General features: G+C 44.8%; 1 non-coding gene across 1 annotated transcript; it reads right to left on the bottom strand.

Annotated features, from left to right (window-relative positions):
- Positions 1-402: 402 nt before the first annotated feature.
- Positions 403-540, bottom strand: LOC114808542. Its single transcript, XR_003756389.1, has one exon. It is a non-coding gene; the product is annotated as a small nucleolar RNA SNORA7 (small nucleolar RNA).
- Between the last annotated feature and the right edge of the window lie 15,140 nt (positions 541-15,680).

Consider the following 15,680-nt stretch of genomic DNA (forward strand, 5'->3'; position numbering starts at 1 on the left):
GCTCAATCAATCTATCTGTCATTGGTATTTATTGAGCGCCTACTGTGTGCAAAGCACTCTACTAAATACTTGGGGGAGTACAGCACAACAGAGTGGATAGATACCTTCCCTTCCTGCAACGAGCTGACGGTCTAGAAGTCCAAGCCTCTGGACGCACAATATGAGGATGATGATGATGATGATGGTCTTGTCTAAGGCCATCTGCAACCCATAGAAGCTCCATGGACACATCTCTCCCAGAATGCCCCACCTCCATCTGCAATCATTCTGGTAGTGGATCCACAGAGTTTTCTTAGTAAAAATACAGAAGTGGTTTACAATTGCCTCCTTCCACGCAGTAAACTCGAGTCTCCGCCCTCGACTCTCTCCCGTGCCGCTGCTGCCCAGAACAGGTGAGTTTTTATTTGTAGCAGACTGCCTTCCACTCGCTAGCCACTGCCTAAGCTAGGAATGGAATGGATATACCCCTGCTTGACTGTCCCTCCCGTAGCTGAGACTGGTAGGGTACTGGAAACTCTCCGGGTGTGATCCTGAGAGGGGCGGGAACGTGTCTACCAACTCTGTTATTATTGTACTCTCCCAAGCACTTAGGACAGTGCTCTGCACACAGTAAGTGTTCCATAAATATGATTGATTGGGTAATACAAGTAACTCAGTCTCTCCTTCCTCACTAATAAGTGGCAAGTCAATGAAAACACTTTAGGCACAGAAGGAAAAAACTGGACTACTTTCCCCTAGTAGGCTGGGTAATTCTAGAATGCTGGGCCACTGAGTAGAGCAATTGGGCATTTGGCTTCCAGTGAATGATAGCATCCTGTGGTTATGTCAGTGGAAGGGCAGGGTGAGGGACTGGTGAAAGTGAAACTCAACCGTTGCTTGTTTCCTCTCCCCCAAAGTATCAGTCAACCAATGGTATTTAATGAGTGCTTACTGTGAGCAGAGCACTGTACTAAGTGGGTGGGAGAGTACAGTACAGCAGATTTGGAACACACCTTCTTTGCCCACAAGGAGTTTACAGTCTGGGGCGGGGGGTGGGAGGGGAATGGGTGTCTCTACTGGCCAATATCTGGATTTTTACTGGATTAGACCAACTCTACGACTGTACCTATCCTTGTGAAATGTGTATCCTTTGACAGATTTAATTGAGCTCAGCTTTGTAGTATATAAACTCTTTAATGAAGGAGAGGGTGAGCACCTAGGCAATTATATAATAGTCACCCTCCCCAGGTACCCCAAAGCTCACTAGAAACTTCTAGAGGTTTAAAACAGTAGACACTGGCTCTTCAGCTACAGTGAAAGAGTATCAAAGTAATAGGGGGATTTTAATGGCACAGTGTCATCTTCTGCTGAAGCCTCTGATTGTAATCTTTTTGTCCTGTGGACAGTGTTTATTTCATTTGTTCCCTTTTCATGTTTAATTCCATCATTAGAAACTTAGGAAAAAAAAAAGAAACATAAAGCCCAAAGGAAATGGTAAATGGAATTCACTGCTGCCAGGAACAAATTGCATAACCTGACACACACTCAAGGACTAGAGAGGCTTCCTATGGAAGGCGCTCTTTGGGAATTCTCCAAAAGGGCCAGAAGCGAAGATACAACATGTCCTTAGTGAAATCAATTCATCCTAATTTCTTCCATGCTAGCAAGAGGCTGACAAAAAAAATCCCAAAGCAAGCAAGCAGCAGCTGGGCCTTTTCATGCAGAAGTACATAAATGGAGGTACCTTAGGAAAAAAAATGAATTTGGTAGAAAAACAGAGCCCTATTCATTGATAATCTTCCATCTACTCCAGCGGTTAGTGCCGTGTTTGGTGCACAGTAAGTGCTTAACAAATGCCACCACCAATAAGGAGGATTAGATGAGCCCATTGAGTACAGAGACAATACCTGGCAGGCCCACTTTCCAATCAATCAATCCACGGTATTTATTGAGCGCTTACTGTGTGCAGAGCCCGTTGCTGAGTGCTTAGAGAAGTATAGTTCCCCGCCTACAGGGAGCCTACGGGACCGTAATTCATCAAGTCCCTTCGTGCAACCCAGGGACATAATCCAAGGATTAAGACTGAATTTTTTGCCCACCTCAAATACCCTGGAATAGTCTTTCCTGTTTGCCTGTGCTTCCCAGTGGGGTAACAGAGCAAGCCGGAGGCCAAACCTACTTCACATCCTCCTTACTGCTGAATTTAACTGGCTGAATTGGGCTCTTTGATGCTGCTGGCTTTGTGCTGCTTGCCCTGAATTCATATGGAAAGTGCTTCTCCTTTGTCTGCTCTCTGAGTAAACATGCCTATGTTTATTTAGAAACAGCGAGTCCTGAATGTCTTCAGTTAAATTTCTGTCTCTTTGTTTCTGTGCCAATTCCACATTCCTGGATGCCAGGTTCTGCCAAATAGCTATGTAAATTAGTGCACGCTCCAGTGACTTCTGGGGCATACAGATGTCAACTATTATCGTATGGCCAGCCTCGCCTGGCTGAGTTAACCTAACTGTGAGCAGCTTCATCTAGACAGAGAAAGATATGTTCAGATGACAGCCAGCCAGTTAGAGTAACACAGTTCTTGGGATACCATCTTATTTTTTAAACCGGCTTTAGAGCGAAAGTCTTTTGACATGTACATACGCAAAGTGAGACGTGAATGTAGTTGGCACCAAAAAAAAAGTACATGGGTGGTATTCCTTGGTGAAGATATTCCTTTTTGCTTCGAATTTCAGAGACTGTCTACTAGATCATTTGGCTAACTTATCTCGATCTACCCCTCAGCTGCTCTTGCTCATTTGAAGTGCTTGTGTCCTCAAATCTGGGCTGGAGTGGGTTCTGAATGTACTCAGTTTAGTTCCCACAGCACTGAAGGACCGAACTAGTTGAATGGGACTTGTAGTTCAAACATCTCGGAATGCTAGAGGACTTTAACCCCATGTCCTTCCCCCTCCCCCATCTAATCCTCTTGCCCTTTCCTTCCTACTCCACTCCCCGCCCCTCCCCCCACCAACCCTACTTTCTCCCTGCCACAGTTAGTATAAATTTGGAAGGGTGTCCTGATGGCTTGGTTTTCAATAAAAACAATATGCTCAGGAGACTCATGGAGAATGAATTTTTTTGACTGAAATTATCTCTAAAAATACATTTATTTACCATGAATGCTATGGTTTTGAGGTAGATTACATAGCTCTTCCAGTAGGAAAGGGAAGTTACTGAAAGAAACAGAAAGGTGGAGCATATTCATTCTCTAAGGAACTTCATTCTTTCAATTATATTTATTGAGCGCTTAATATGTGCAGAGCTCTGTGCTAAGCACTTGGGAGAGTACAATAGAACAATAAGCAGTCACAGTCCCTGCCCACAACAAGCTTATGGTCTAGAGTGGGGGAGACAGATAGCAATACAAATTAGTAAAATTGCAGAAATGTCTATAAGTGCTGTGGGGCTGGGAAGGCGGAAGAGCAAAAAGGACCAAGTCACGGTGATGCAGAGGGGAGTGGGATATGAGGAAAAGTGGGGCTTAGTGTGGGAAGGCCCCTTGGAGGAGATGTGACTTCAATAAGGCTATGAAAGGTTGGGGGGCGGGGGTGAGTAAAAAAAATACATACCTGAAGTTTCTTAAATGTTAGTGCACTTCCAGCTGAGAAGTGTGTCAACCAAGCAAATAGGTTTTAGTTATCATGGGTTAATAAGTCCCTCTCAGATGGGAGGCCAGTGAAGCAGTCACAAGGCATGTTCCCCTACCCGGATTCTTCAATCAATCAATCAATCGTATTTATTTAGCGCTTACTGTGTGCTGAGCACTGAACTAAGTGCTTGGGAGAGCTCTTCTTTCCTGCTCCACTACTACTTCTGTGGCCCAATGGTAATCTTGGAACCCCAGGGACCTTAGTAGTAAGAACACTGGGGCCCAGGTGAGGTATTCATTGAATGCTTACTGTGTGCAGACCACTGTACTAAATGCTTGGGAGAGAGCAATATAACAGAGTTGGTAGACCCTTTCCTCTTCCCCCAATGAGCTTACAGTCTAGAGGGGAAACTGGCAATAACATAAATAAACTACAGATACGCATGCAAATGCTAAGGAAACTGCAGGGAGGGAAGAGCTCCTTCTCCTGCATCCCCGAATAAAGAAACCAGATCAGAGAATCTGAGTGATCTCTCCTGAAATAAGATCTGATCATCTTTTCAAACCTAAGTATCTTTTTGGAAAGTACCCTTTTGGAAGGTCACATTCCCACTTCACTTCAGCTGGATTCATTGCAGGTCTCCTACAAAACCGTGGCTTTTATTTGGTGCTACTGAGCTGTATCTGTTTCTTGGGGATTGAGGTATCAGCGGGAAATCCAGATAGAGATGTCCAGAAGGCAGAAGGAAATGTGGGAATGCAGAGAAGGAAAGAGGTCAGGGCTGGAGAGGTAAATTTGGGAATCATCTGCATAGAGATGGTAGTTTAAGACATGCGAGCAAAGGAGAAGAGAAGGGGACCCAGAACTGAGCCTTGAGGAACTCCCACAGTTAGAGGGTGAGAGGCAGAGGAGGAGCCTGCAAGAGAGACTGAGAAGGAGCCGTCAGAGAGCCAGGAGAGGATGGTGTCAGTGAAGCTGAGGTTGGATGATGTTTCCAGGAGAAAGGCGTGGTCTGCAGTATTGTAGACACCTGAGAGGTCAGCTGAAACAGAAGAGGCATGGTCTAGTGGTGACGGCACAGGTCCGGGAGTCAGAAGGACCTGGATTTTAATCTCAGCTCTGCCACTTGTCTGCTGTGTGACCTTGGGCAAATCATTTCACTCTTCTGTGCTTCAGGTACCTCATCTGTAAAATAGGGATTAAGACTGTCAGACGTGGACTTTGTCCAACCTGATTTGCTTGTCCAGTGCTTAGTACAGTACCTGGCACATAGTAAACGCTTGACAAATACCATTAAAAGGAGGCCCTAGGGCCCCCAGAAGGTTGCCTGACTGGAGGGCAAGCAGACCCTCAGGCCCAGCTTCAGAGCACAGCATGGGCAAGAGGAACCCACTGGGTTCCAGGGCTGACCAGGGGGGTGCAGTCTGCTGCTGACAGAGAGCAAACAGTGGAGTTGCCCTATTGGCTTCATTTCTGGCCCCCCAGACCAGTGCCATAGGTTGAGGCAGGCTAGCTTCAGGCCCCTACCCTGCCTAAAAGTCCCTGGGGACAAAGCTAACGCGTTCGCCTCCTCGGTGGTATTCCCACCAGGGGTAAAGGATTCCCTTATCCCTGTTGAGCTGCGGCTGACTGATGGGAGTGCCCTGTTTTCACTCCCTACTATTTCTAAAGTTTTTGAGGTGCGTGTCGTAACATGGCACTGTTCTTACTGCACGGCTTTCTTCAAAATCTCCCCCCATACCTCACTGCACTTGGGGGTGGTTTGTGGATCGAGGATGGTTAGGAATCTGGATCATTTTGAAATCATCACTTGACTGCCAATCGTGCCTATTTCTTGGATGTGATCCATCTGTTTTACAAATAATGATTTGCAGCAAACCCACAGTGTATACATCTTAATTATAGGCGTGGCTGCCTGCTACTGGTCTATGGAAACTTCCTTATTAGTTACTGTATTATCTTGATATTGCTTGAAACCTGTCTAGATCCCACCCAACCTAGCTGATCTAGAAATTTCTTTCATGAAACAACTGCCAGGCACCTCTCTGTCAACTCCTTGATTTTCTTGTCTTTGATAAGGTATCGTCTACGAATGAGAAACAATTGAAAAGCAAAATGTCATTACTGAAATTAGTCCGATGGTGAACCACTTTGTGTTCTGGGGGTCTGGCGAGGGGAAACAGTGGGCGATTCAAATAAGAGTATTAACATCACATCAGGGAGGAAGGAAGTGCTGGGGAAAGCAGAGAAACAAACACAATTAAATCCTTAAAGCTTAAGACTTCTGCACTGTGCCAGTGGGGCTTCTCCTGACCAAAGAGAATCAATCTCTTGGAAACACTTCTCCCATCTTCTACCCATTGCTCACGCTCTTCCTCCTGCCTGGAAGGGGAAGGGATGAATGTGGGATTGCCACAGAGCGGCTTTGTTTCCTGTCCTCTGGTTCATCCCACAGGGAGCACAACAGGATGGTACTTTACTTAAAATGTGTTTTGCACATCCTCTCCATCACCCTTCACTTTGCGATCCAGGTTGAACAGCTCTCAGGAAATGAAAGCCTGGTCCTCAGTATTTGCAGGCCCAGAGGAGTGACCAAAAAGACGGATGAAACTATGACTCGATGATTCCCGCTCTTCATGGAGCCAGTCCACAAGCAGCATGGCTAGTGGATAGAGCACAGGGCTGGGAGTCAGATGGTCATGGGTTCTAAGCTCAGCTCCACCACTTTGCTGTGTGACCATGGGCAAGTCACTTCACTTCTCTGTGCCTCAGTTTCCTCATCTGTAAAATGGGGATTAAGGCCTTGAGCCCCAAGTGGGACATGGACTGTGTCCAACCTGATTAGCCTGAATCTACCCCAGCACTTATCACAGTGCCTGGCATGTAGTAAGCGCTTAACAAATACCATAAAAAATGGCTCTAAGGCACACTCCATCAGCCCTTTCCCTTCCATTTATCTACCCTCTATTTCCACTACACTCCAACTCACACTGCTCTCAAGGCCACCTACTCATCGTACCTTGTTCTCATCTCTCCTGCCTCCGCTCCCTAGTTCATGCTTTTCCTGCTTCCTGGAGCTCCCACCCTCTTCAAATCTGCTAGACCACAGCTCTCTCCTCAGTCCAAGTCTTGCTGAAATCACATCTCCTCCAAGAGGCTTTCTCAACTTAATTTTCTCTTTTCCTCAGATTTTACACTTCTGTGCCAACTATGCATTTGTTTACTCATAACCATCTGCAACATTTCTACACATCTCCTCTTAAGCACTCACTCATCTATTTATCTACTTTTCCTTCTTCCTCCTACTTTTTTTAAGGTATTTGCTAAATGCTTACTCTACGTGCCAGGAACCATACTGGGGTAGATACAAGCTAATCACCGTCTATGTCCCACATGGGGCTCGCAGTCTTAATCCCCATTTTTCCGATGAGGTTACTGAGGCACAGAGAAGTAAAGTGACTTACCTAAGGTCACACAGTAGACAAATGTCAGAGCGGGGATTAGAACCCAGGTCTTTCTGACTCCCAGAAATAAATTATTTCTGTGTCTGTCTTCCCAGATATATTGGGAACTCTTTGAAGGGAAGGAATTTTGTCTGCTAACTCTATTGTAATCCCCCAAATGCTTAGTATAGTGTGCTGCATACAGCAGGTGATGGGTAAATACTACTGATAGATTAACTGATTGTGCAACTGTAAAGACTGCACAAAATACTGAGGTGGAAGTTGAGAGGGTATGACCTGAGGAGAAGTAAAATTATCTGGAAGAAAGACTCCTGATGGAGGTGGGATTTCAGAAGGGTTTTGAAGATGAGAGAACTTCGATCTGCTAGGTTTGAAGAGGGAGGGAGTTCCATTCAGTAGGACAGGCTTGAGCAAAGTTTTGGGGGAGAATGAGGCACAGCGAGGAGGCTAGCTTGAGAGGAATGAAGAGGGTTGGAGGGGGGCGTGCAGTGGGAGCAGAGAGTGAAGTAAAAAAGACAGAACTGATGGAGTGCCTTAAAGCCAGTGGTCAGGAACCTCTCTAGATGCAGAGAGGAACCAGCAACCATGGGAGGCTTTTGAGGCATAGGGAGTTGTGGGTAGAACAGTATTTTAGAAAAATGATCCAGGCAGAAGAGCGAAGTATGGACTGGAGAGGGGAGAAACTGGAAGCAGTGAAACCAGTCAGTAGGGCTGATTCAATAGCCTAGTTGGGATATGGCAACTGCCTTTCCTGTAGGTTGAAAGGAAGGGGCCTATCCAGAAAATGTTGTGGAGGAAAGTCCAATATGACTTAGTGAGTGAAGTTGAGAGTTGAAAGCAGTTGTTTGTTCTAGACTATGTTAAAAAACTTTGTTGGGCCACATATGAAGTATAAGAATCAGATAGGCAGTCTACAGCACCAGGGAGATCTTAGTTTTAAATGGTGTGCTCCCAAAATAATCTATTTGAAAAACACAAAGTTAGGGCAGCATAGAGTGATATACTGGAAAGAGCAAGCACCAACAAAAATTCTATAAATAATCTCAGTGGGATCTCATTTCACTAGTCTGTACCAAATATTATTTGATTGTGATTTTGCAGACAGGCACAAATTGCTCATCTGATAAGCCCAGGTGACCAAATACGAAAGTATTTATCATGCCAGAGAAAGACAAGAAAAGAGGAATATTACAAAAGCGTATTCATAGCAGATCTGACGGTCTATGTGGAGTCAGAGGGCAGAGGGTTTTGTGTGTTCATTTTTTCTCCAAAGGGATTTTCAATCACTGGGCTATGTCCATTAGCCTGTAATAAGCCCATTTTCCCCAGTACCTAAAATTACTCCCTGGTAATACGTTAGTTACTCTTGGAGGAGTGTTAACTCTTTCCAAGCACTTAGAAGCCATTTAGAACTCGACTGCAATGTAAGTACTGTGTAGGCAGCAAGGCACTGAACCCTTGCCCTAGTCAATTTACTGGCAAGGAGTAAGTCTAGGCATTGGGAGAATTGAGATCATTAGCAGTACAAACAGTGAGCAGTCCCACAGATGAAATGTTGTGGATATAGGTATGTAGGCATAAGCTCCACTGGGGTGATCACCCCCACAGCCACTAAGTTGTGGAGACAAAAGCAGAGGGGCCTGGTGGATGGTACATGGACCTAGGAGTCAGGGGACCTGGGTTCTATTCCTGACTCTGCTACTTAGCTGATGTGCGACCTTGGGCGAGTCACTTAACTTCCCTGTGCCCCAGTTTCCTCATCGCAAAATGGGGATTCAACACCTGGGCTCATTTTCTGGATAGGAATGTGAGCCCCATGCGGGATCTGATTGTCTTGTATCTACCCCAGCACTTAGTACAGTGCCTGGCACATAATAAACACTTAACAAATACTATTCTTTGTATTTGTATTACTATTATTTGAAAAAGTGTGCCCTAGTGGGTAGACCATGGGCCTGGGACTCAGAAGGACCTGAGTTCTAATCCCACTCCGTCACTTGTCAGATGTGTGACCTTAGGCAAACCACTTAAATTCCCTGTGCTTCAGTTGCCTCATCTGTAAAATGGAGATTAATACTGCAAACCGCATGTGAGAGGGACATGGACTGTGTCTAGTTTATATCTACCCCAGCACTTAGCACAGTGCCTGACAGATAGTAAGTGCTTAAATACCATAAAACATTATTATTGTTATTATTATTATCAGCTAGACATAGTGGATAGAGTACGGGCCTGGGAGTTAGAAGGTCATGGGTTCCAATCCTGCTCCGCCGCTTGTCCGCTGTGTGACCTTGGGCGAGTCACTTCACTTCTCTGGGCCTTAATTCCCTTTGCTGTAAAATGGGGATTAGGACCGTGAGCCCCATGTGGGACAGGGAAAGCTATTTTATACTCTGGATAGTCTTTTTTTGTAAAAATTTTCAATTGGGTAATAAAGGTGAGGGCCCAGGAGCCGAGATTTTCTGGGAAAGTTTTACCCAGGGCCTGGTTTCATCAGCCCCAGGGGGATCCCCACTGGGGGTGGGGCTTGTGGAGAGACCCTGAGCTCCACAACTACTCAGCTTCTCTTGCCTCAACCCCACTACACTCTGCATCTCCTCAACCCCCTTCAAAGCCCTATTGAGGGCCCATCTCCTCCAAGAGGCCTTCCCAGACTAAGCCCCACCTTTCCTCATCTCCTACTCCCTTCCGCTTCACTCTGACTTGCTCCCTTTTCTCACCCCACCCCGCCTCCCAGCCCCACAGCACTTATGTATATATCTGTAATTTTATTTATTTGTATTGATGTCTGTCTCCCCTCTTCTAGACTGTGAACTCATTGTGGGCAGGGAATGTCACGGATTATTGTTGTATTGTACTTTCCCAAGAGCTTAATAAATGCAATTAAATGAATGAATGAACCCATTGCTGCTTCAGCCCCAAGGCCCCATCAAGACTTGGGCTCCATGCATGACCGTCACACCCCTTTCACCACACCCTACCACGGGCACAGGTTCACTTCCATCTTCCTAGCTCTCTTTGTTCCTTCAGGATCTGGCATAAGTAGGACCCAGCAGAAACACAGGAACCAGTTCAGGAGAACGGATTGAACTGCCTAAGGCCAAGGGGCCCACTGCTTCTGCCAGGATACCTATTTAGCACAGAGCTGAGTAAGGAGACTTGATGTGTTTCAGGTTCAAGAGCCGAAACCTGAGAAAACCAGGAAAAGCCCGCTCCGTGAGAAAACTGCAAGCCGTTGACTCGAGGCAATAAGATCCCCAAGGACAGAACTCAGGGCTAGGAATTTTGAAAGTTGTAATAATGTTTGGAGAGGTGAGAGGAACAAAATGAGACTCCCTGAGACAGAGGAGGAAAACAGAGACCACTCGTAGGAAAAAAACAAAAAGAAAGGACCAAATCTTTGATCATCAAAGAATCCTCTCTGGGAATGTAGCAGTGATTGCCAATTAACAAAGAATTGAAGAAAAGTCTATCATTCTTCAGACCAGATGGAAACCACAGTTTATGGTTAAATAATGATCACTAGGAAAGTAGAGACAACTTGAAGACCTCCCTCCGCCTCCCCACCCCCCTCCCCACACACATTACACCAAATGTAATAATAATTGGGAAACACAGAATGAATGAGAAATATCCCATCATATGTCTCAAATCTGGAAGAAACCTTATCAGGTCCTAGCTTTTGGTAACTAGCAAAGGATCTGTTTCCTAGCTTTTGGTGACTAGCAAAGGATCTGTTCAAATTTGAGCACATAAAAATGAGACTTTGCCTGGTTTTTGATGAAGAATCCCACAAAACTGAGAGAGAGAGAGAGAGAGAGAGAGAGAGAGAGAGAGAGAGGGAGACAAAAAGAGAGAGAAAGAAGTTCCAGGAGAAAACAAGGCTCTCTTCCCCTTCATCTGAACTAGAGTGGTGAGAACTAGCCAGTCTTCCAGCAGGCTCCTATTGTGGTGAGATTTTACCTTTAGAATGGATGTACTGTGTTGCTTTACTGTGAAATATAATATCCGTAACACTTTATCCAAAGGATTTGTCTGTTGAAACATTTTATATTGTTTGAAGCATCGTCTTTTTTATGGCATTTGTTAAGAGCTTATTATGTGTCTAACACTGCTCTCAGTGCTAGGGAAAGTAGGGTTCATCAGTTCTGACACCCGCCCTTGCCCCACTAGCCCACACTGCTTCTCAAGTTCTTTGTTCTTAGAGCAGTGCTTTGCCCAGTGTGCTCAGCAAATAAGGTGAATGATAAATATTACATCTAAGGTTTTTCTGATTTTTAATTTTCATTATTGTCTACCCCAATTATAGCACTAAAAATTATAGCATTAAAAGTTCCATAAATAATGATTATTGCTATAGATCGGAGTATATTTTCTATGAACTGTCATGAGTACACCATGATCCGCTCAAGAACTCTCTATAAGCAATCTGCAAGCCTAGCCATGTTTCAGCTGGATTATGGAAGATTTTCCCAAGAGCAAATGGCTGTGACTGCACTTTGCTCTGCACAGCTGTTATTAGCTCCCCACTTGTCCCTTATTTCACCTTTCACTCCAGCTTATACCCACTGCTGAAAATTGAAAAAAAGAAAAAGAAAATTATATCCCAAAGGCCGGCAGCACCCTCCACCCTGGAGGCAAACTGGCTGTTGAGACTGTGAGCCCCACGTGGGACAGGGACTATGTCCAACCTAATTAGCTTGTATCTACCCCAAAATTTAGAACAGTACCTGACACATAGTAAGCAATTTGCTTGTATCCACCCTAGCACTTAGTACAGTGTCTGGCACATAGTACGCACTGAGCAAATCCCACAATTGTTATTACTTTTGGTGGGGGGAGGTGATAAGGGCGATGACCACAGTGGAGAGGGAGGGTGGCAAGCTGCTAAAGAGCTCCTTTTCTCCAGCAGAGTAAAAGAGTAAAATGGGGAGGGCAGGGGGTTGTGGCTGCAGCTGAGGGTGACCAGAGACAGCAGGGACTTGAGGGTGGGTAGTGTAGACCCACCCCTGGCCTCCCAAGGGTGCATGGAACACTCTCCACCTCCATCCCAGAACATTCATTCTGGGAAATTTTCTTATATCCGAATGAGTTCTTCCAACAATCCTTCCATAAATCATAATTATTGAGTGCTTACTATGTGCAGAACACTGTACTAAGCACTTAGGAGAGTACAATACAACAGAATTAGCGGGCACGTTCCCTGCCCGTAACGAGTTTACGGTCTCGATGGGGAGACAGACTGGATTATACACTGATTATAATCAACGACCCGCTCCGGTTTTCTATTGCGTATAGGTATTTATCTGTTCTTTATTAATGGGTTTATGCAGCATCTGCCTATGACGACCTCAAGGCACTGCACAGAAAATTTGTAAACATATAACTCTGATTTTACTCAGAGGACGAAAGGGCTAGAACTAGAAACAGGAAAGAGAATGGCTTTAAAGTACTCCATCAGTTCTCTCCCTCTTATTTAATAATAATATTGGTATTTGTTAAGTGCTTACTATGTGCAGAGCACTGTTCTAAGCGCTCGGGTAGATACAGGGTAATCAGGCTGTCCCACATGAGGCTCACAGTCTTAATCCCCATTTTCCAGATGAGGGAACTGAGGCACAGAGAAGTGAAGTGACTTGCCCATAGTCACACAGCTGACAAGTGGCAGAGGTGGGATTCAAACCAGTGACCGCTGACTCCCAAGCCCGGACTCGTTCCACTGAGCCACGCTGCTTCCCTATTTATTCACTCTCTTCTCCCACTACGCCCCAGCTCATACTCCTTCTTCCTCTTATGCTAGCCTAATCACTGTGCTTCATTATTGTTTCTGCTGTCTTAGACCCCTTTGTTCACACTTTTCCTCCTGCTGGCACTCTCCTCCCCTTCAAAGTCCTTCTGAAATTGCATCTCTTTCAGAACTTCCCCAATTTATTTATCTTCTATCCAGGTCATATCCACCCCCATTTCTGTACTAACTACACACTTGTGTACTCACAACCACCTGTAGCCCTTATGTTCAAGCACTAACTCATACAAATCCCCTTCTCCTTCTATTATTCATAATAATAATAATAACTGTATTTAAGTGCTTACTATGTACCAAGCACAAAAGTAAGTGCTGGGGTAGATAGAAATTATTCAGTTGGAAAGAGTACTTGTCCCACATGAGGCTTACAGTCTAAGTAGGAGGGAGAATAGATATTTAATCCCTATTTAACAGATGAGGAAATTGAAGCCCAGAGACATTAAGTGACTTGCTCAGTCAAGTGTCGAGTTGGGATGAGAACCCAGGGCCTCTGACTCCCAGCCCCGTGCTCTTTGCACCAGGCCAAGCTGCTTCATGGCTGTCTCCTCCACTAGATTATCAATTCTTGGAGGACAGGGATGGTGCCTTCTCAATCTAATGTACTTTGTACTTCTATTGTAAACTTCTCAATAATAACTGAGGTATTTGTTAAGTGCTTACTAAGAACCAAGCCCTGAGGTGGATACTGCACGATCAGATCAGACACAGTTCCTGTCCCAAATGGGGCTCAGAGTGTAAAGGGCAGGGAGAACAGGAATTTAACCCTTATGTTACAAATGAGGAAACTGAGGCACAGAGATGTAATAATTCACCGAAGAGTCAGAAGTCGAGAAAGAGCTTCAAATGAATTTCCTTGCTTCCTAGGGCTGTAGAGATATGATAGAGTCACCAGGCAAATGGATATTTGTCCATCGGCCCAGCTGAGAAATCGTATATGACAAGTGTAGTGGGAAATACTGATTTCGTTTAACCTATTAGGTATGTGCCTTCAAGTAGTGAAGCTGGTAAAAGTTTACGCTTATCTGCAACGTTGTCATGAGGACCCTATCTCTAAAGGTGAAAAAAACAGAGAAATCAGTTGGTCTTAGTGGAAAGAACACAGATCTGGACCTGGCTTCTAATCCCGGCTCCGCCAATTGTCCGCTCTAAAACTTTGGGGAAGTCACTTCACTTCTCTGTATCTCACTTACCTTATCTGTAAAATGTGGATTAAGACCGTGAGCCCCATATGGGACATGGACTGTGTCCAACCTGATTAGTGTGCATCTTACCCCAGTGCTTAGTACAGTGACTGACACACACTAAGTGCTTAATAAATGCCATTAAAAAATTAATAAAGAAGACACAGAAGAAACACAGCCCCCAAACTAATGCTGAGCCTACTCAGTAACAGGCATTTGCCCTGCAGCTGGACCTTGGATGAAAGGGAAATAGTTTACATAGGGCCAGTTTACAAATACCAACAAGAATTCAAAACAGGACTTCAGCTATGCATCCCCCTCACAATGGATGCTCCAGGGTGTTTCAACCCCGGAAAGGCCTCCCAGTCAGAGAATTTACAATAGGAGGAAGGAGAGGACTCCATGAAAATAAAAGAATAGCTAACACAATGGCCATTAAATCATTCTCCTAACCCTAGAGAATATTCAAGTCTGGAAGGAAAGCTGAGTCTTTGCAAGGAATAAAATGAGAAAATCAAAGAGTTTGGATTCTGGTGATCCGATTAGTTAAATAGAACCCATTTGAGGGTCTCACTCCTATCCTTGCACTTTGTAAAGACCCATACGGTTTCAAGGTGAAGTTGATCCTCCCATTCTCTTTTTTTTATGGTCTTTGTTTAGTTCTTACTATGTGCCAGACACTGCACTAAGCACTGGGTTCGATGCAAAGTTGGACACAGTCCATGTCCCACATGGGGCTCAACAGTCTCAATCCTCATTTTACAGATGAGGTCACTGAGTCACAAAGAAGTTAAGTGACTTGCCCAAAGTCACACACAGCAGACAAGTGGCAGAGTTGGGATTAGAATCCAGGTCCTTCTGACTCCCAGTACCATGCTCTATCCTCTGGGCAATGCTGCTTCCCATTCTCTTGCACGTTTCCCCCACAGCCACCATTTTCTTCCCCTTTTCCTCATCTGAGGTTACTAGGATTCTGTTGGAGTGGGGAGAAAAAGGCAAGAAAGGGAGACACTCAGAGAGAAAGAGGCTGAGAGACACACAGAATGACCTCAACATGATCAAGATCATCACCATCATTGGGATTTAGAAGTCAAAGTCATCGGCTCAGCCCATGAAAAGTGGAAAATCTAATGGAGGAGACAGGCAGACATAAATTGCATGCACTATGAACAAGAGTAAAAGCATAGATACAACTTATAAAGGCAAAATAAATTACTTGAACAACAGTAGTTATTGAGGGCTTACTCGTGCCTTTCACTGTACGCAACACCTGGGAGACCACAATAATGAATAAATGAAATAAATATACTGGTACATAAGTACTAGGGGTGAACTGATGGGTTGAGAATGACCAAAGAGGTGAGGAGAAATCAGGAAAGGAAATGGTGGTCCTTTAGGAGGACTTGGAAGTGGGGATGAGATGTGGTTTGGTAGATTTTATTGTGGAGTGAGTTTCTTGCAGGGGATAGGATGTATGCAGTGAGTCAGAGATGGAAGAGGCTAAGAGGCTATTTTAGCATGCAAGGTGTAATGAGAGAAGACAGTATAAAATGTAAGATTTGTGACAGCTGGTGGAAACCCTGAGGTCCTAAGTTTCATCAGGAGTTCCTAATTGAAGTGG

This window comes from Ornithorhynchus anatinus, chromosome X5 (genome assembly GCF_004115215.2).
Source record: "Ornithorhynchus anatinus isolate Pmale09 chromosome X5, mOrnAna1.pri.v4, whole genome shotgun sequence".
Classification (NCBI taxonomy): Eukaryota; Metazoa; Chordata; class Mammalia; order Monotremata; family Ornithorhynchidae; genus Ornithorhynchus; species Ornithorhynchus anatinus.